The 21,735-nt window shown below is 43.6% G+C and overlaps 1 long non-coding RNA gene and 5 other non-coding genes across 6 annotated transcripts; 3 read left to right on the forward strand and 3 right to left on the reverse strand.

The window, feature by feature from the left end:
* Nucleotides 1-5,083: 5,083 nt before the first annotated feature.
* LOC118833534 lies at nt 5,084-6,694 on the reverse strand. Its single transcript, XR_005009322.1, has 2 exons — nt 6,612-6,694; nt 5,084-6,261 (listed from the first exon to the last, which is right to left on the reverse strand). It is a non-coding gene; the product is annotated as an uncharacterized LOC118833534 (long non-coding RNA).
* TRNAV-AAC lies at nt 6,427-6,499 on the reverse strand. The gene has a single exon. It is a non-coding gene; the product is annotated as a tRNA-Val (tRNA).
* A 510-nt stretch (nt 6,695-7,204) lies between the features above and the next one.
* On the forward strand, nt 7,205-7,286 carry TRNAS-AGA. Its single transcript has one exon. It is a non-coding gene; the product is annotated as a tRNA-Ser (tRNA).
* A 4,915-nt stretch (nt 7,287-12,201) lies between these two features.
* Nucleotides 12,202-12,274, forward strand: TRNAV-CAC. Its single transcript has one exon. It is a non-coding gene; the product is annotated as a tRNA-Val (tRNA).
* Nucleotides 12,275-13,839: 1,565 nt separating this feature from the next.
* On the forward strand, nt 13,840-13,911 carry TRNAH-GUG. Its single transcript has one exon. It is a non-coding gene; the product is annotated as a tRNA-His (tRNA).
* Nucleotides 13,912-21,343: 7,432 nt separating this feature from the next.
* On the reverse strand, nt 21,344-21,416 carry TRNAK-CUU. The gene has a single exon. It is a non-coding gene; the product is annotated as a tRNA-Lys (tRNA).
* Between the last annotated feature and the right edge of the window lie 319 nt (nt 21,417-21,735).

Genomic DNA, 21,735 nt, shown 5'->3' on the forward strand with positions numbered 1-21,735 from the left:
TTCAGCAGCACCTCAGCAAGGATGGCGCTAGGAGCCAAACGAGACGGAGGGTCTGGGCGATCAACACCTCCCCCGACTCTTTCCTCCCAGAGGCTAAGGCACCAGCCGCGAACTGAACTTGGCGCCGCTGCGCTCCCGGCAAGCCCCGTTTCTCCCAGAAGTCTCCGCGAACCAACCCCAGGTTCCTTCACGCGCAGACAACTTTCGGGGGTGGGGGGCGGAGTGCTCGGTTTCAAAACATCCACCGCGGTGCATTCTGGGATGGATGGGCTTCATAAGCTCCGCCCCGCCCCGTTCCGTGGCTTTGTGGCCCCAGGAGGCTCGGTGGCTGTCTGGGCTTCTCTGTTAGCGGCTTATGGAGCCAGCTCTGTGACCGAGATCAGGCTACCTTCTTCTACCTGGGTGGAAAAGTCCCTAAAATGATTTTTGTGCCCAGGCACGACAGTGTCCCTGTCCACTCACGCCATGGCTAGGAGGCCTCGGGGGACAGAAGGAGCCTGGCTCCGGGCTCAGACCATGTGTCCTCTCCCTGCCAGATTTATTACCAGCCTGACCTTTCCTAAGTCACTTTACCCCCTGGGCCTCGATTGCTTCATCTGGAAAATAAGAAGGGCCCTTACACTACCCCCCCCTCACGGCCCCGCCCCGCCCAAGTTCAATTTACCTAAGGCATTTTGGCTCAGCTGGGTTGGTGCAGTGGGTTGCTGGACACAGAGGCTGGAAGACCTGAGTTCAAATTCAGCCTTAGACACGGGCAAGTCACTTAAGCTCTGTTTGCCTCAGTTAGCTCATGTGAAAGAGGGGATAATAACAGCACCCACTTCCCGGGATTGCATGGGTAAAATATGTATTTGTAAAGGACTTCGAAATCTTAAAGCACTCTGTAAACGTTACTTCTGGTTATTCAGTGACACTTCTTGAAGAAGCTTGGATCCCCTGCCAGTTTTCCTGGAGTTCTTAATGGGGGATATATTGAAGTGGGGAGATATTTGGAGCAGGCCGACCCACCAGCAGGCTATCGGCAATAGTGCAGGAGTAAGGTGATGAGATCCTGCACCAGTGATGGCAGTATCAGAGGAGAGAAGGGGTGTATTTGAGAGATGCTGCAAAGATGTTGCAAATAGATGGACCTTGGCAACAGATGAGATAGGGGAAGTCAGGGATAGTGAGGAGTCAAAGATGACACCTAAGTTGCTAGCTTGAGAGGCTGAGAGGGTGATGTTACATCCTCTAGTGACGCAAGACAATAGCAAAGGTAAGAAGAGAGAGACAGCCTCAGGAGAAACATTATTGATTTTAAGGTATCTTTTGGAAATCCAATTGGAGACATTGAGATACCTGATAAGATGTGAGATTGGAAGTCAGCAGAGATGTTAGGAGAATAGTTAGATTGGAGAATCAACTGCATAGAGATAGTAATTAAATCCACAGGAGATGATGAAGTAGTGTAAGGGGAGAAGAGAAAAGGGCTCAGGATAGAAACCTGTGGGACACAGGCTAGAAGTAGCAATCTGGATGAGGATTCAGCAAAGGAGACTAATAGGGATCATTCTGAGATATAAGAAGAGAACTAGGAGAGAGTGATGGATGTCCTAAAAACCTAGAAAGAAATATTAAGGAGGAGAGAGTGATCAATAGAGGCAAAAACTGCAAAGTGGTTGAGGAGAATGAGGACTGAGAAAAGGCCATTAGATGGTGCAATTAGATCTTTGCAATTAAGAGACCTTTGGGAGAGAGCAATTTCAGTGGAATGCTAAGGTTGGAATCTGGATTTGTGAGAGGAGAGGAAATGAAGGCACCTATTGCAGATGTCTTGTTCAAGGAATTTGGCCACAAAAGGCAGAGGAGGAATTGAATGATAGTGGGGATGGAAGAATAAAGTGAAAGGTGTTTTGAGGATTGAAGAGACTGGGCATGTTTCTGTTCAATAAGGAAGAAGCCAGTAGATGGAGAAACTGAAAATAAATGATAGAATGGGGGTGACAGGGAGCAACTTGTTGGAGGAGAGAGGATGGAATGGGACCTCTGAGCAGGTAGAGAGAGAGATTAGCTTTAGTAAGGAGTAAAGCTACATGATCATATGAGATAGGAGTGAAGGGCCCAGTTGAGATTGTGTAACAAAATTTTGTGGTGAATCCAACCAGAGTGACTGTGTGGTTTTTCTCTACTTTTGTTCAGCAGAATGTTTGTAGGAGCAAAGGTGGTAGATGGTGGGAATGATCCAAGACTGAGGCATGGAATGGCAAAGTCAGCAAAATGATTCAGGGGTCCAGGACTCAAGAGGTGAGGACATTGTAGCATTGAATTAGTTCATCAAAGGGTCAAAACAAGGAAAGAGTGGTTGGTGTAGGGGCAGTGGCTAGAACAGAATTGAACTACCAAGGGACTGGAGGTCCCAGTGCAGATGAAAAAATGGGGTTTGATAAGAGAAGGCAGAAGGTAAAATAAGGGGATTTCTGAATTGTTGAACATGGAGGTGGCAGATTCATGAGTGAAGCAAGATCAAGGGTATGACCATCTTTATGTGTAGCTGAGATGGGTTGGAGGTCATGGTGAGTTGGTTGAGGAACTGAGTGGTATTTGAGGGAGAGTCAGTATGTATGTCGAAGGCCCTTAGTATGTGATCAGGAGCTGGGGAGGAGAGAAAAATTGTGAGCCAGGTACTGACTTCATTAAGGAAGGAAAGGGAGTAATCTGCAAGCCTGTAGACAACTACCAGGTTGTTGTTTCGGTTGTAGTGATGAAAGGCAAATCCCAAAGGAGGAAAGGTTACTGAATGATAGAGGTGTAGAGAGAAACTGGAAATAGAAATGAAGAGTGTTGGAGTATTCCAATTCTCCCTCCTCAACTGGTGAGCCAAGGGGTTCGAATGAAGGTGCAGCCAATAATGGAAAGGATAGCCAGGGATGCTGTGTCGTCAGGGGGAGAGCCAGGTTTCAATAATAAGTACAAGATAGAAGGGGTCGGAGAGGAAAAGACTTAGGATCAAGGGAAGTTTGTTGCCTATGGAACAGGATTTCCAGAGGGCACTGTGGAAGGGGAGAATAGTGTTTGGTTGGAATTTGGGGGTAGGAGTAGTAAGGGGACAGGAATAAGGAATTGGGTGGTAGAGGATGGGGAATTCATTAGCATGGACAAAAGTCATAGTTGATAGCCATATATTTTAATAGTGATAATACATAGCTTAAATATGTAATTAAGCATTAAGCAAAACAAAGCAGGCCGTGATAGGACTTTCAGCCAGGAAGGCTGGGATGAAGGGGAGCAGCAGGAGGTGGAGGGTGGGGCTGGCGCTTTGCACAGGTGAAGGGGAATGTCTACTGGACTCCAAGATTCTCTCCTTACCTGCAGCTGCTGACTTCCTCTCAGCTCTCTACCCCTCTCATCTCATCCCTTTTTCACCTTTTCTCCAGAGGTTCTCCATGAGTACTTCTCTTTGTGAAAGAAACAAAGGGAGGGGGTCTGGATCCAGTGATGATTTAGATTTGACTAGAGGTTGTTGTGGCTAGCATGACAAGAAATAGCCAAGCTCACAGCTCCACTACCCAAATCATCTTTGTTGTGGGAAGCTTCTAACCAGAGTATCAATGACCTGGCCCCAAACTTTCCCACTTCAGTTCATTATTCATCAAAGCACAGCTATTTATGGAAATTTTACTCATTGCAAATGAGTAAAAGGCACTCTTGTTTAGCAATGGGTGAGATACAAACAACTAAAACAACTAACAGTCAGAGAGTCCATTCACTGAACACTTGGAATAGACTTGTGTGAACATAAGACGTGCACACTGACCTGTAAAAATGAATGAGAGGTATTGTTTTTCCATTTGTCCTGAGTTGTGAAACCACATAAGGGGCAACAGGGTTTGGGTGCAGTTGGAGATAGGTGTGGGAACATTCCAGATAAAAGAAAGAGCTCTCTGTCCTGATTCTGTGACCCACAGTTGTCTGATCCAATTAGAGAGAAGACTATTGTCTGTGGAACTGAGACATAACACTTTATCTTCTTCCCTTCCTGCCCGGCCCAGGTGCCTGTAACCAGTCTCTTGTGGGTTTCCCTAGGTTGGGAGCATCTATCAATGAGGCACTCCTGTACTGGTGGTGTCTGGCATATGAAATGATTGGAACTCTGGGAACTCAGATGCTGCCAATGCTGGCCTTTCCCAGAACATCTGGGATGATGAAGCAGTTGTGTGGGTTTGTGGAAGTGCCTAAAAGGCATCTTTCTCAACATTCTGCTGAATCACCTGAGCAGTTTCCTAACAAACCTGGCTTCCTGTGATGAACCCAGCCCATTCCTCAGGGGTGAAACCCATCTGGTGGAAGTATTAGGGATGAGCAGAGAAAGAAGGAAGAGTAGGCCAGGTAGGTAGCTTTCCTGAGTACACAACAAATAGTACTCTTATAAAACACTTATATTCTTTTAGCAAAGAAACCTATTTATTGAATTCCATAGCAACACAGAAATCAGAGAAAGCATACGTAAGAGAATATATACTAGACAATACAGAATGAAACAGCTTTCCTATTGGGAGCAAGGTAACAGTTCAACCAAGAAAGAGTCCCAGATCTTATGCAAAGGGAAATTGCCCAAAGTCTCTGGTGTAGCAAATTGGGGATAGGGACATGATAAAATTACCAATGCCTCTCACGTCAGCTTCTTCCTAGAGTTATTTTCTTCCTTCTGCAACCTGGCATGAGGTTGGCACCATCCATCTTCTGCCTCAAAGCTAGACACCTGAAGAACGCAAGGTAGACTGAAAAGACTAAGTCCCTCTCTACTCCACTCCCTCTTACTGTCTCTTCCCCCTTACACAGGCATGGGCACTTATCTCCACCAGTGAGGAGAGAGTCCCATACTAATGTGCTTTGGGGCTCAGGTTATATTCCTCCTCTGTAGGAGGAATGCAGGCCCTTGCAAGGATTACCTGGGACAAATCCAAAACCTGTAATTAATCTAATATAAAACACAAACAACAGTTCTTCGAAACAAGGGTGATTATCTTGGTGCTCCAGGTAATCAACTTGAGGTAATATTGAAAGTGAAATAAAACAAATATAAGTATTTTTAATGCCAGGAAGATTATTTCTTCAAGACACATAGGTGTCTGTGTTTTAATCAGTCGAATGGAGTCTATAAAAGTATGGCAAGAGTTCCAGGTTTCTAGAGGACATGGGGGAGTAGGATGGAGAGTAGCTAGGAGGAAGCAAAAAATCAAGAGGACATGCAACTTGTCTGGGATCCCTTCCATCCAAAGCCAGAATCATATTCTTAAACCAACAAGCCAAAGGCTTCCATACATTACCACCTCAGTCTATTTATTTTGAACATCTGGGGAAGGATGATGTGATTAGGCAAGCAATAGTCTCTTCTGATTAGGGATTAAAAATGTAGATTCAAAAAAGCTCAAAAATCCCACAACAGCCACACCATCACTTGCTCCCCTTTGACAGAGAAGCCTCCTTCTCTACCTACCAGGATCCACTCAAGAGCATCTTCCCTAAAACTTTCCTGATCTAACAAAATGTGTCCTTTGCCTCCTGAAATGATATAAGCATACTTTGAAGGTCTTCTTTGTCCCTACGAGTCCTCTACTTATATTCTGTTTAACATTTTATATCACATAACCGTCTGTCTCACTAACTGAGCTGAAGGCAGAAAATGAGTGATTTTTAAACTTCGTTGATGCTTTGGCTTCCACATGGTTGGTTGCTTGGTTGTCGTCCTTCCTTCTTGAAGAGGACCAAAACACGACATGACCGTTAAGAGTCAAGTTTCAAAAATGTGTCGGACTGTGGCTAATCGGACCAACATGAGCTCGGAATGCTTTACCACAGGTTGGGCACACATAGTTCATGTGAACATCTGGGGTGGGTGGATATTGTAAATTTGCGTATCCTGCGTTTCCTTTGAGCTGTTTCAATTCTGCTTTGCCCATACATAGAGCACAGCACCTTCTCTGATGTGGTAAGCGCCGTGCCGAGGGATCCTGTGCCAGTGTCTCCCATGTAACACAATCAATTCCAAAGTTCTTAGGAGAGACCTCGAAAATGTCCTTGTATCTTCTGACCACCATATGAACGCTTGCCCTGTGTGAGCTTTCCATAAAACAGTTTTTTTTTGGGAAGCTTCCGTTTTAAATTCCAACAACGTGGCCAGCCCATCGGAGTTGCGCTCTCTGAAGCAAGGTTTGAATGCTTGGCAGTTTAGTCCGAGTATGGTCTGGCATCTTCTCCTGCGAGGCGATCTTCAGAATGTTCCTAAGACAATTCAAATGGAAGCAGTTCAGTTTCCTGGCGGGCCCTATTAATAAACACTTGTTTAAGGCTACCACAAAAATCCTCTTCTTCACACCCAGAACAGAAGATCTGAGTTGAAAGCCACCCAGAACAGAAGATCTGAGTTGAAAGGCACAGTGGCAACCGTGTTTCCGCCCGGTTTCGAACCGGGGACCTTTCGCGTGTTAGGCGAACGTGATAACCACTCCACTACGGAAACAGGCTGGCGAGTAACTTCACTCAAGTACATCTTCAAAAAGTTCGGTTAATTCAAATTAAACTGTTCTGTTCTTCAATTTCTGTTCTGAGGTTGCTATTATGGCTATACCTACCTGCTTACTCTACGAGACCTTTCCTCGTGGATCCGAAACCACTTTTCCTGACAGACAAACCCCAGAAAGCTCCAGCCCTAGGCATAGCGCTTTGCAGGTTACTGGGGGGTGGATCTCCTCACTGATCTTATCAGTCAGCAGAAATCTCCAAATGTCAACTTCCGGGGCTGCTGCTGCCACCACCTCTCCCCTCCCTCCCCCGACTCCTAGGAGGCCGGCCCGGCTTTTCATGTCACCCCTGCTGCCCCCCAGTCTCGCTCGAGAATTTCTGAGCATTCAGTAAAGTTATTCGAAAGCTGATCGTAGGCACGGGAGAGGGAAGAGGGAAAAGGGACACGGAGCTGAGGTGTTTGACAGCTATGCCCGCGGACCGTTAAGTTCTGTCAGGTATTGGGAAGCGAGAAAGCGTTGCTGAATGGGTCAGGTGGTGGTGGTGGGTTGTTAGTATTTTGTGAAAACTCTTGTCACCTAATTTTCAGCCACAACAAATCTAGAGAGCCTAATGAACAGTAAAAAGATGATAATTTGCATAAAAATATAGAGGAAAGAATGACAATACTTTGAATAATTGAATTAATATAGTCCTTTTATGAGTAGTCGTGGCCGAGTGGTTAAGGCGATGGACTAGAAATCCATTGGGGTTTCCCCGCGTAGGTTCGAATCCTACCGACTACGGTTTTACTGGAAGTTTTTAAGACCTTGGTCGATTCTGAGCTATTTTATGTTTCCATCATTATGACTATAATATAGAAGGTGGCAATTGATGCGAGAAGGGCATTAGCTCTTTTAGCTGAAAAAAAAAATACACAACTAGAGGTGAGCACGATATGAGAGCTATGATATCTTGTCTGCAGCAGGAGAATGAGAGCTGAGGTGGATCCTGACTTGGAATGCAGATGCCAGAAGTTGACAGGACCAGATCTGAGTTGAATGAATGACTGAAACTCTCCCCTATCCCCCCCTGCCCCGCCCACCTTCTCTTAGGTAGCTAGGGCTCCTGTCCACAATCTGGTTTTTACTTTAATAAGGAGAAAGGAGCAGGACTCCATTTCAGAATTGCTAGAAAAAAAATGAAAAAAAAAACAAACCAAAAACTCCCTTTCAGATTAGTTCAAATGCCTTAAACAGGATAATTTTTAAAAAATGCTTTCTTATGATTTCTTAAAAGAAAGGGTAAAAGTGGACTTTTCTGCTTCTAAACAAAGCAGGCAGGCAGAAAAGAAGAAAGCAGAAAAGGAGGAAGGCAAAAAGAAAGGAAAGAAATACATAATGAAATTAGGACCCCTGTCACTGTGATTTGGGGATTTTACTTCAGAATTTGGTGGGGAAGGTACCAAAGTTATAATCAAAAGTTATTTAAGCCATCAAATAAAGGGTAGTACAAATTAAATTTCATTAAAAATTCCTCCTGGCTCCTGTCTTCATCTGCAGCAACTGAGTCTCTCTCAGCTCCCTGCTCCTGAGCTCTCCTGCCTTGCTCCCCTTTTCCCTCAGTAGTTTCAGATGAAAACTTGGATTTAAGTGAAGGTTGCTGAATACAGAGTGAAGAGAAGTGGCCAAGATCATGATACCACCTGCATGTGTCATCATTGCTTTGTGGAGTGCTACTCGCATCAGTAGCTTGGTTGCAAACTTCTTCCCTTAAGTTCATCAGCCCAATTAAGGAAATGTAGTTATGGAAATTTTACTCATTGTAAATATAAGACACTGTTATTAAGCATATGGAGAGACATGAACAACTAATAGCATGGTGTCTATACAGGGAGCTTTGGAATAGGCATTTGAGGACATAAAATGTGCATACACTGATGCCTAAGGGTTTGTGAGGTGGATGGTCTTTCAGAGAGTCTTGAGTTGTGATATTGTGTGAAGGGCAACAGCTTTTGTTGGGAATAGGGGAAAGAAAGTAAAGAGGAAAGGAAGAAAGAAGGAGAGAAGGAAAGAAAGCTGGAAAGAAAGAAGGAATGAGAGAAAGAAGGGAGGAAAAGGAGGGAAGTAAAGGAGGGAGGGAGGAAGCTTTGTTTTTCTCTTCTGGCTCTGAGATCATGTTTAATCCAGTGAAAGAAAGCATGTCCTCTGTGGAACTGGAACAATTCACTTCATCTTCTTCATTTCCTTCTAGGCTGAGGTGCCAGCAGCAGGTTTTTCAAGGTGACTTGAATTAATCAAGTTCATGGACACTCCAGCATCAGGTCATGACCAGCATCAGAAATATTAGGGACACTTGGGTCTCAGATGCTTTCATGATGCCCTTTCCTAGAACATTTCTGCCCTTCCTAGGATGATGAAGCGGGTCTATGTAGATTTCTGGGCATCCCTCTTCAGTCCCCACTGACTTGGCTTAGAGATTCCTCCTAATGAATATTTTCCCTCTAACAAACCCACTGTCTTTCCAAAGGGTCAGACCTATCTGGTGGAAATAACAAGGCTTAGCAGAGTTAGTGGGAAGGGTAGGCAGCTAGGGCAGCCTCCAAGGGTGCACAACAGTGGTGAGGTAGTATCTTTATATATGGACATATTTTAAATGTTAAAAAATAAATTTCTTCAAGGACTGTACATAACGAAACAGGTTGTGACAAAGCAAATGGACACTTTAAATGTACAAAGCTCAAATCTCCAGTGGACATAGAAGGGGAGTAGCAGGTCAGGTAAGCATAAAAAGGAAAGGGAAACTGGAGTTTATAGGCTGAGAAATTTAAGATTTTTTTTCTTGTGTCAATAAATGTTGAGCCTTTACTTGTTCAAGGGCTGCCAACATAAATAGGGTTAAAGGGCTAATCCATGGTTTGAAGCCAAGACCTTTCAAACTCTAAGCCAGAATCATACCCCTAGACCAACAGGCAAACCCAAGTAAATGTCCCCACCCCACCTTAGCCAACTTTCCCCTAATCTCCTCAAGAAAGTAGTATTTTCTTGCAATTAAGGAATCTAGATGTAGACTCTCAGCACAATTCATAGATCCAAGATTCACTCCACCACGATTTCCTCCCAGTTCAAGGATCTCTTAGCCTGGAAACACCTAGTTGTCCTACAGTTATCTACAGACTTTGGGTATTCATCAATGTCTAGTCCATGTGGAAATACCACCCTCCTCCCTCTTCTTAAGGGCTCCTAACTGTCATTCCTGATCCTTGGGAGGCAAGGGATGCAGAATGGGAATGGGAAGGCAGCTCCTCTTCATCTTTCTTAGGAGAAACTTGTGTGTGCTGGTACTCTTTCTAGGCCAAAGAATTCACCTATCACTTACAACAGAGACCAGTCCCTTGCAGATTGTAAGGTCTCCTGCATTTATCTAAGCTGGTCCTCAAAGAGCCCAAATGAAAACATATGGCATTCCAGGTACAGGGAACAAACTGCTTTATTACACACAGTCAGCCATCAGACTAGCAGAGAATTGGTTAGTTCTTTGAGAACAATTACAAGGCTGATTTTCCAGCCCTTCAGGGGTCCAACCCTTGTACCAGAAGAAGTTAAATCAAAATGCAATTCCTTAATAAAGGCATATAAAAATACCAGTGGGTACTATAGAAGGGGAAATGTTGAAAACCTTCTGAGGGCTGGGACGGAAGCTGGACAGAGACAAACAGAAAGAAAGGGGTCCAAATTTTGGAAGCTAGACCGCTTGAAAGAGACCTGGCAGGAGGAGTGTAGGGCAGAAGGTGTAATGATGAACCTCTCCATCACTACAGATCTCAAAGCAGTAATTCTGTTACTCTTTTCTCTCTTTGTGGAAGCTCAAAACCTTTCCTTCTGACCATGGCCTTTCCTTCTTTCTTAAAATGTTTACTTTGTCCTAATAAACAGTGTTGACTACTGGCCTTTGCTAGCCCAAGTGCACTGATGGAGTACTAAAGAGGGAATTGAAAAGAGCATCTCAAAGAAGAGGGAGAATTGGATTTGACACTGAAATGCTTTTGCCAAGGAAATGCTTCTGGCTGGGTATTTCAGGTGTCAAATAGTGAGTTATCTCCCCTAGTAAATGGAGGGTTTGGCTACATCAAACACTATGCTACTGTGTCTGTTTGCTTCTTTCTGTATGTTGTGTACCGAATCTATTCCACTGATCAACCATTTCTTCCAAAGAGGAAAGAATGACATATTGATAAAAATTTCCTAGGGAAACTCATCTAGGCAATGCCAAAGATACAGTGAAGGAGGCAAAATAGCAAGGGTGGAATGACCCTGCTTTACCACATGATCCTATCACTGCTACTCATACAAGGTCATTAGGTGGATATTGATATTCAGTGCCTTACTCTAATGTACTCTTGATATAATTTGGACTAAGCAGTTTGGAATTATGCTGTATGTAGACTGTCTTGGCCACCCTCCATCAAGTATAACCAATGATATTGGAATAATAGAGATAATACCTACAGGTTCAGGCAGATTTCTTCCAGTTTTCTCCCTCTTTAAATTAAAAGTGTCTGATGATGATTTAAAGTCTGATTTGAAGATACTTTTCTGATTTAAGGTTTGATTTTTAATTCATTTTGTTCCTACCTGTGATTTTGGGTCCTCAAAACCTATTCCAGGTATTTTCTCAAAATATATCTTACCAGAGACATGTCCAGGCTGGGATGATGACTTTTGTGCTTTAATCCTTTCTTATGGGAGGATGGGAATCCCTTAGACATTGTCCACCTTCCCTTCATCCCCAAGGAGACAAGAGGGAACAAATCCAAATGGGTAGTCCAGCATTAGGAAGAGAAAGGAAACTCCTGTGTTAGGATGGCAAATTATTTCCAAAATTAAATGCTTTCCCAACATGGAAATTTACCAAGAGAAGCTCACAACATCAAAGCAGGATGTTGGGTCTGAGAGAGTGAAATTGGGAGGTGGGATGAAAGAAGGGACTGGTAAGTTTGAAAAGGGAGCCTTGGCTAAGAATCAGCACTTTGGGCTACCCAGCTGCAAGGTATCCTACCCTACATTGCAACTGCACAACAAGAAATTCAGAGAAAAGTTCTCTGGGAACAGCAGTGGGGGAAGGTGGGGACCAGGAAGGAATTCAAGTTGGATACATCCTGTCCCTCTCTTCCCAGGACAATTGTCCTGCAGATGCCAGAATGTCCATGGAGAGGGTAGAGGCTGAAATCTTGTGCACAGCTGGCTGTGGGCTCTTCTGATAGCTTCCAAGACTAGGCTGGGACCAATGGAAGGAAAGGGTGTTGGTGGCAGAGAGAGAGCAACAAGGCTCTGGAGTGGTGTGCAAACTCTGACTGGCCTCTGCAGAGTTGGGAGCAGCATCAGACGCTCAAGGCTGAGGTTCCAGAGAGATTTCTGCCAGCTGGTTGGGAGTATTTCCCCATCCCCGAGTTAGTATCAAAGAGCAACTCCAGAGGCTAGGGAAAGAAGGAGCAGAAGCCTTGTTCTCAGAGAGACTGTCCAGTAAAGAGCCCTGCTACCTGAACTTCTTTGTTCCCTAGATCTGGAGTCAATGTGAAAAGGCCCCAAGAGTTAGATATAAACAGATAGGTACTAGAGTGGCAACGACCTAAATGAATCCTGAGAGCAAGACATTTGAACAGTTGGGCAGATAAATTTTTCTTTTTAAATTTTCAATTTGAGAGCCAATACCTTCAAGCTTGTTTCTGTAGTGTAGTGGTTATCACGTTTGCCTCACACGCGAAAGGTCCCCGGTTCGAAACCGGGCGGAAACATCTCCTAGCGATTTTCTTGTGTAAGAAGAGGGTCCGTCACTTTCTACCCTAGAGTAGGCTGGCATCATAAAGACCAGTTCTGGTGAGGTCCCTACTCTGATGGGTCACGGAGATTATTCACTGATTGTCTCGGGCAACATTTTAACGTAGAGGGTGGCATTTTTGCTAGGTCGATCAAAGAAACATTTATTCATTCATTTGTTTGTTTGTTTATTGTTACAAGGGATGATTGACTGGCTAGGGGAAACATGTTACAAGAAGTTACTGAGTGGAGCTTGGAACAGTCATTATCTTCCCTAATGCTCAGACCACTATTGTAGATGACGGATGGGATGAATTCTTTGGCCTAGAAACAGCTTTGGTACACGCTTGATTTCCTTGGGCTTTCCCCACCCAGGCGGGAGAGAAGTGGCATCCATGGGCAATCTCACTTTACAAAGTTAATACGGGAAACTGGGATGACAATTAGGAACCCTCAAGTGAAAGCATTTTTCCCTTGGTATACATTTAAACTAAATGCTTACGACCAAGTCGTGAAGTCTGATTATAGCTAGAACAAACCATGTCTCCAGAGAACCTGGGATGAAACATGTTACTCACCTCTTGACTGAGAAGTGATGGACTCAAGGTGAATATATATGTATTATATACATATATATATGTACACACACATATGCATATGCACATCTAGACATACAAAACCACACACAAACTAATGTGAGGATTTGTTTGGGGGCAGGACACAGGAGGTAACTAACAGTGATTTTAAAAAAAAGGACCGTTGAATTTTTTTTTTTTTAACGTACAGGAAAAACCAGAAGTAAGTTCACAGTGATACACAAACAAGCAGGCTAATTTTGGAAATAAAGTGTGAGATTTATTAGGGTTTTTTTTAAGCAAGAGGTATGAAATGGAGATTCATAGTTTCACATTTCAATCCTCTTCTTGTGTTCTGATATATAGAAGGAAATGCTTATTTTTCATATATAAGTTCAGAATAAAAATAATTTTAAATTTTCCATGGAGGGTCATTTGAGACAGAGAGGGAAGCCAGTTCTCACCTGCGCAATTGGGAATGGTAGGATAGTGACAAAGTATTGACTCACAAGGGGACTTCGATGTAGAATCCCAGAGGAGAAGGGAGAGAATTTGAAACGTAGGGAGAAAGAAGGGCCAACAAACTCCATGCAAGGTTTGGTAGCTTCTTAGGATGCACCTGAGGGTCTAAATCCCCAAATCTTTCCTGTGCAAGTCAACTCTTCCTTCCCAGTTTTCCTGCAGTCTGGGCAAGTGTCCAAAGTTGGCGGACTTCGAGGAGTAATAGTGTCCACTACGTTCAGTAGGTTGTTTGCACATTTACCAGTCTTCTTTGAGCAAGTGTCTATTATCGTTTCCTTATGAAGTCAGGCGGGCTGTGAAAATTATTTGTGTATGACCTAGCAACTAAGCACATCTCGATGCACCTGAAGATGGAAGAAATAAAAACTTGAAATGAGAAGCCGAAGCTAGCTCACTTAATTGGATGAAATGGAAACTGCGAAAGGTAACAGCTGGTGTGGTGGTGTGCCGTGATCGTATAGTGGTTAGTACTCTGCGTTGTGGCCGCAGCAACCTCGGTTCGAATCCGAGTCACGGCAATGTGGTTTTTCTCCTGTCACATATTTGAAAGTCAGGATAATAATTCATCGCATCGTTTAGTTAGTTGGTAGCTGACTTTCTTTTCAACTTCGCATTTTCTCCATCGCTATCCTAGCTTCATTCCTATCCAGCCGACGCCATCAGGAACTAAGGATGGTCTGTGTATCCTGAGTGAAATTCCAGTGGAGGTTTTGTAATTCAAGGCTCCACTCACCAATCAGAAAGACGAAGGTAGACTGATGGAATCTTGCAGGACAATGAGGCTTTTTTGTTTTGTTTTGTTTTGTTTTTTTAACCAATTAGGAGTGCTTTATTTGACCTCACAGCTCCGGTTAAAGCAAATACCTGAGTTCAGAAATTTCTAGAAAATTGGTACTCAGGAAGATGATACAATGCCAAACTTTATTATGTAAAGCAGCAAGCAGGAAAAACAAAAGCACATGAACACACCATGGGAATATAAACAGAAGTTTGCGCCCACCTGCAAGAAACTCACCACAGCCTGAGGGGGAGGGAGATTTGTTGGGGAAGGAACATCGATGGAAGTTGGGGTTCAGGCCGCAAAATTATATATCCCAAGAATGGGCTTGGTTTAGAAGAGGTAATTGATGCCAGATGTTCGAGGGAACATTCCCAATCAGACCCAGATGTGCTGGAAAGTTCTTCAGATCATCTATCTGTACAAGGCTTAAGTGGTGAAGCTAGGGTAGGGAGAAGTTTCTTTTTCAGGACCGTGGTGAGAATATTTGACTTAACTATCTTAGCAGAAAAACTGAAGACCTCTGCAGCAGGTCAAAAGTTCATCCAGTCAAAAGCTGCAAGCCTTATCTCTCTGATACAGTTGAGACACAAACTGTCTCTCTTTGCCTATGTTTTATGGGCATTACGACTACTTAGCCCAAGTGACTCCATATTGGAACCCTGTCATTATGAATATAACATCAAACTATGTAAAGTTCACAATGGTCACAACAAACTTCCTGGGGCGTGGTGTCACAGAAGTTCCAAATAGTGAAGCTGGTTAAGAAAAAAATGAGTCATCAATTCACTTTTTTCGTAGTCTTAATCCCTCATGGAGCTGGAGTTAGAGTTTAGAGCCTTTAAAAGAGGGAATTTCCTCCTTGATCTGGATGTTGACAAAGTGCCCACATTATCTGCTGGTGGTTATACGACTCTAGGACAAGTAGGCCATTTCAGCTTGAGGGATCCCTCAATTGGGAGCAACTGGTGCTTGAATGTTGGATTTGTCAACTTTGTTGAGAGTCTGCATATTGATTCCTTAATCAGGAGAGAATATTAATTCCTTGAGAAAAATGTTTGAGAAATTTACAACAAGACTTTTAGATAACAAATTTTATTGAAATTTTTCATTTTAATGTAGCCTAAATGTTCTCCTATATCCTTTCCTCTCCCCCTCACAGAGAACCATCTTCTAAAACGAAAACCTTTAAAAAAAAAAAAGGAAAAAAGAGAAAAAAAATCAGCAAAATGATGAATAAATTAAGAAATCTGACAATGTAAGCAATATTCCACACCTATTCTCCCTCTCCATCATGCCCTACCCTGCTTCTCATCTCTGCAAAGTAGTGAGGGGTGGTGTCTTCTTATATATTTTCTTTGGTGCCAAGCTTTTCCTTGTTTGGTCATTCTGTGGTTATTCTTCCATTTTCATTCTTTTAGTAGATTAAGTTTTAAAGGAGGTGGATTGTGGATCCATGGGGTTCACTGGTGAGGTCCTGGATTCATAGGATTTCCTCCTTTCCCTTCTCACATGCACCACAGTCCCAGATTCCTATCAAAGCACATGCTCCCTAAGAGACCTTCTCTTACCATCTACCCTCCAATTCCCTTGTCAACCCCTCTCATATCCACTGAAGACTATGAACATTTATTGTAAAGTAAGTCATTTTACTTTTCACAAAAGAAACACCCAAGGGTTATGAATCCTTCCTTAAGCTCTTTCTCTGTATATAGTCATGTGAGGTGGGGAAGTTACAGTGTTTATCTAAGAGACTCTCTCTTTTGTCAGTGGATCTTACAATTCCCTTAATAATTAAGATGCAGATAAATTGAGTAACTGAAACATGAAATATTACAGGATGAGTGAATTAGAAAGGTGAAAAGTCAAGTGTATCATGAGGTCTGAGACAGAGCTAACAGGGAGGGTTGGAGGTAGACTTGGAGAAGGTAGTCTTAGCCATGGGGTACAATGTATGGCAGAGCAGGAAAACAAGATGAGGAACCACATTTCAAGCCTGGGAGTCTGCTTGAACAAAAACAGGCCCATGGCAAAAATGAATGGAGTGTTGCTGTACAGGGATGAATAATTTGGGCCAAAGTCTAGAGTGCAAAGAGGATAAGCAATGTCAGTGATGGGAGATATAAGCTCCTTCTGCTTCACAGATTCAAGGACCCAAATTTCTGTTAACTCCAGAGTGTGGGAACCAACTGTGCCACGCAAACCCTCCAATGAATTAAAATCATGAACCCACTCCCTCATCTTCTTTCTTTATTCCGGTCTCATCTTCGTGAAAGAATACCTTACAGGGAGCAAGACCATATTTAGGACTCTATTTCTTAGATATGAGTCCAGTCAAGTTGCCCATTCGTGTCAGGGAATTCTATAGGGTCCAATTACCTCCTCTATGCAGGCCAGCCCCAAATGGCAGAGAGCATTCCCTTGCTACAAATCCCTCTTGGATTTGCTCTCCTGTCAAGCTCCCAAGCTTGCTACTCTTTTCTCCTTGGGTCTCACTATTGATGCCCAATGACCGTGTCTGCATTGGCTCTTCTCCTACTGTTCCTTGCTGCCAATCCATCACAGGAGCTGTTGCTTCCCTGGGTTGGAGGGGTTGGGGTTGGGACTGGTGTCACGTAGCCAAAATCATTTTCTGTGGTCAGTGTTCTTGACACCAAACAGTTCTGTTGTTGTTTTGTTTCAAGTCAAACATATTTTTTAGGCAGCTCAAGGAAGACAGGCCCCAGTGGAGTCCAAGCTTCCTCATAGAAAGCTTCCCTGAACATCTTTGGGTCAGAGTGTAAGTGTTTGAAGGTTCCTTAGAGGGCATCTAGTCCATCTCCCTCATTTTCCAGAAGAGAAAACTGAGGCCTAAGAGACAAAAGAGCCTGCTTGTATTAACATAGGTAGTGTCAGGGGCAGGATTTGAAGGCAAGTTTTCTAACATTAGAGCCAATATTCTTTCTAGTATACCCCATGGCCTCTAAGGATCATACCTTTTCCTTAATGTCTGGGTTAAAAGAGTCACAAAGACTGGAAACAAAGGCATTTTAGATGATTAGTCATCACAAGTACAAGAATGGAGCTTTATCTATCACAGAGCTAGCTGAGGAAAATCTCAGGGAAGTGGTAAGGGTCCTTGCCATCCTTATTAGCAGCCTTCCACTAGATCTTGGCCAAAGTAGAAGTTTAAGTGAGAACAAGCATAGGTAAGGGCCCCAAAAGACATCTTGGACCAACTTACTTGCTATCAATTAGGGAAATGAGAAGAGCTCAGGGAAGAGAAGGGCAGCAAGCGGAGGAGCAGACCCAGAAAGAGAAAGGGGAGGATAGTCAAAGGAGAGGGGACTGGAAGTAGAAGAGAGAACAGGATCCCCTATTATTCTGTCACTATTGAAATCATCGCAAAGATGTCTGGAGCCCCAAATCCTTGATCATCCTCATATGACCTGTCTGATACATCTTAAATGAACTGGCTTGGGAGGGAAGCAGCTAAGCCTCAGGAGAAGAACCATCTGGGCACTAGGCTAGGGCTTCTAGTCATGTATGAAGAACTCAACAGAGGTGGTGATTGAAGGCGTAGGGGAGAGTAAGGGTTATGAAAAGATAACACAGAAAGAAAGGAGTGTGAAGGTCATTCCTACTGCAATCGCCCAGTCCTCAGTTCTAGGTCCTGACGACTGTACTTTATAGTTGATTTCTTCTTTCTTCCAAGGGTGAGCTAGGTAACCCATTATAATTCTGGATAACTCTAATTGTTGAAATATTTTCCTTTCCATGCCTCTTTGCTACTTCCACCCATTACTTCATCCTTTGGAACCTTCCAGAACAAATTCCAAGGTTTCTGCATGACAGTTCTTCAAAGAGTAGAAGTCAGCTATTATATTCCCTCTAAGTCATCTCTTTCCCATGCCCAGTTTCTAGAAATGATCCTCATATAGAATGAAGCCTAGGTTACCCTCTTCTGGACATTTTGGTCTCTTGTGATTTCTATATTTTGGGCCAGTGGTTGGGAAATTTTGGCCTTGATGCCACATGTGGCCTTCTAGGTCCTTGGGCAAGGCCTTGGACTGAGTCCAAGTTTTATAGAACAAATCCTCTTATTAAGGGGATTTGTTCTGTGAAGTTTGGATTCACTCCAAGGGCTCCTAGAGGGCCACATATGGCATCGAGGCCAAGAGTTCCCTGCCCCTGGCTTAGGCACATCCCCTTTCACCTTCACTAGCCAGGTCCACAATGCATTTTGTGATTCAAGAAGGCAGATGGGCATTCTAATTAATGTTTTTTTTTTTTGCTCTATGCAGAACTCCTCCCTGCTCAGTCCACATCTGAAGTATTGAAACAGCTTTTGAGCACATATTTAAGCAAGGGTACAGTGGACAGATAAGCTGAAATATGTCCAGAAGATGTAATAAGAATGTGGAAAGACATACAATTCATTCTATGTGAGGATCAGTTGCAACAACTGGATCTTTCTCCTGGAGAAGAAGAGGCTTAAGAGGAAGAGGAGAGCTGTCTTCTATGAAGAACTGTCATGTAGATTAAATTCATTCTTTTTTTGCTCTAGAAGACAGAAGCAAGAGCAATGGGTGAAATTACAAAGGGGGAATTAGATTGTAAGCTCCCCGAGGTCAGGGACTGCCTTTTTTATTAATTATATCCCCAGTGCTTAGTATGGTACCAGGCACACAGTAGGCACTTAATACATTTATTGCATCAGATTAGGGGCAATTTTAGACTTAAATGTGAGGGAAAATGTCCTAACAAGTAGAACTACCCAAATGAACAGCCTAGGTGAGATCATGGTCCTTTCTATGTTCCACACCATGGCTAGGGGGCTTCTAACAAAGGTTGCATGACCATTACTTGCATGAGATATGTTGTAGATAGGAAAATTTTTCAGGAAGGGTTGGGTTAGGTGGCACCTAAGGATGACCCTAACTTTAAAGTTCTTTGAACTGCAGCCATACAAGTTATTTGCAGCTTCACTGGGGCCTTCACTAGTCTTTAGTTTAAAGGAAGCTCCTGAGACCAAAGGAGAGAAACATTATTTTTCTGCTTCCCTAGCATAATGACTAGGGCAGCTAGGTGATGCAATGGATAGAGTGCTGGGAGTCAGGGACACCTGAGTTCAAATTTCTACCTCGGACACTTACTAGCTGTGTGACCCTGGGCAAGTCACTTAAGCCTCTTTGCCTCAATTTCCTCATCTGAAAAATGAGCTGGAGAAGGAAATGGTGAACCACACCAGACTCTTTGCCAAGAAAACCCTAAATAGACTCAGGAAGACTTTGACACGACTAAACAACAATAACAGCACAGTGACTAAGATCGTTGGGAGCGCATTCATTAGGAATTGGATTGACTTCTGGCTGAGCTGGGGTTTGGGGAGATTCTCCAGGCCCAGCTGGAGCTGAAGGCCTTTTTCCTTATGTGGAAGTGATAGGTTCTATTTAAAAACTCACTTGCCCAAGGTAGAAAGAAAAAGTAGCTGTTTGGGTCCCAGGAAGGCATGCAGATGCTTGTTCTTCTTTTAAAGCCCTGAATCCAAACTTCCTTCTGGGAAGGCTGCTGATTTGGGCAGGACTTGGAGCATTTCTGAGTCAGCTCTCTGATGAAGATAAGGCTCCTTTCTGATGGGATCCGTGATAAATCATCTAAAATGTCTCCATTCCCAGTCTTTGTGGATCTTTCACTGAGGCCTTTGAGGAAAAACCTTAATCTGGGGATGCAATGGGATACAAACCAAAGAGCATTAGTTCTGGCATCAGAAAAGCTGGGTTCAAATCCTGCCTCTGACATTAACTAGCTGTGTTACCATAAGTAGGTCCCTTTGCCCCTTAGGCCTCAGATTCCTCATCTAGAAAATGAGCAGGGTGGGCTAATTGCTCTTCAAGGTCCTTGCCAGCTCTCCAGCTCTGATCCCAAGGCATTTAGGAATGCTTTCCTAGAGAAAGTTGGACTCTGTTGGGGTTCATCTCCCTTGGGATCCCTAATAAACAATACAGCCCAAAAAAAAAAAACCATCAAAGAAGTCAAAACCAACATATCCACAGGGAAAGTTTTGGGTTTTGTTTTTCCCTAGAGGGCAGTAGCCACTCATTAGGTAGAGTAGTATCAGAGGAGCCAAAAGAGAGGAAGGCCAGGGAGCAAACATGGAGAAGAGAGTAGCAGGTCCCAAATTTGGCAAGAATGTGCCTCACTCCATTCTGCACTTGATGCTCTGTCTAGCTTCAACTCCATGGTACAAGATGCCCCTACCAGGTTAACCTCATAGCCTCATCTAATCTCACCACCATGCTGCTAACCCAAACATTGAGTGATGCCACTACCTCCCTCAGCCTTCTCTTTCTCCTCTGGTTGGGGGGTTAGAGGGTTAGAGGGTTGGAGGGCTGGAGGGCCGAGGACCAAACTCCTGCCAAAAGCCATCCTCTACAAAGTGAAGAAACTGGACTTTTCGGTTCTCTCCACTACACTTGCTGCTGTGCCTGGTTTCAAGTGCACGAAACAAGATGCTCTCAGCCGGTACCCCCTCACTTTCTTGTCTCCTTTTGTGTGTTGTACCCTCCCCTTCCCCATTAGATTGTAAGCTACTTGAGGGCAGGGATTCTCTTTTTATTAATTTGTATCCCCAGCACTTAGCACAGACTCCTGGGCCTGGTATGGGGACCCTTATGTTCTTGAATTCGTGCTTGGTCACTATTTAGAGAGCAAGGCTAAATTTACCTCCTCTAAATAAGACTTTCCCCAATACTCAATGTCTGTAACACCATTCCCTTTCCGGCTGTACACAGCCCATGGGTATGAATCTCTCTAAAGTACTCATCCCACAATATTTAAGTGACTTTGTGTCTTCTTTTCCCAGGAGATTGTAAGGGCCATTGAGGGTAGCAGAAGACTCATACTCACAACATAGTCTGTGTCTGTCTGTCTCCTCTAACACACAAGCAGAGATTATTGAACTTTTACTGAGTAGTGATTAACAGTGAACTAGTGAGAGTGTGAGTCTGAGAGAGTGAACGGAGGGAAAAAAATAGATGTTCCAAAGCAGGGAAAAAGGAATACATCTCATATAGTTACAACATGGTTGGGATAGTCACAGTTTGATATATACAGAGCTGGGTAAGGGGGGAAAGATCTTTGGGCAAGTAGACCTTACGGTAGCTTGTCTTTCGTGTATGAAGAAAAGAAGCCGCCCAACGTGGGGCTCGAACCCACGACCCTGAGATTAAGAGTCTCATGCTCTACCGACTGAGCTAGCCGGGCTTGCAGATTTTGCTCTTGCAGGGATTCTTTAAGTACCTAAAAGTGACCTGTGTACACTTTCAATGAGTTTTTAATGACCGTCTTGTGCCACTCTTTCCAAATCCTTTCATACATTCGACCAAGATCAATCCAACGTGTTAAGGGCTTTCCTCACCTTTTCTTGAAAGCACTAGCATATTAATCGACCACAGAACTACACTTATTCAAACTATCTCAATGTTTGTTCTCGTGCCATACCCTCTCCTCCACCCCATTCTTACCCTAACGTGTTTTGCTTTCCATTCAAGACGGGGGGAGGGGGAAGGGGGGGAGAAAGAAA

The sequence above is a fragment of the Trichosurus vulpecula genome, chromosome 1 (genome assembly GCF_011100635.1).
Source record: "Trichosurus vulpecula isolate mTriVul1 chromosome 1, mTriVul1.pri, whole genome shotgun sequence".
Lineage (NCBI taxonomy): Eukaryota > Metazoa > Chordata > Mammalia > Diprotodontia > Phalangeridae > Trichosurus > Trichosurus vulpecula.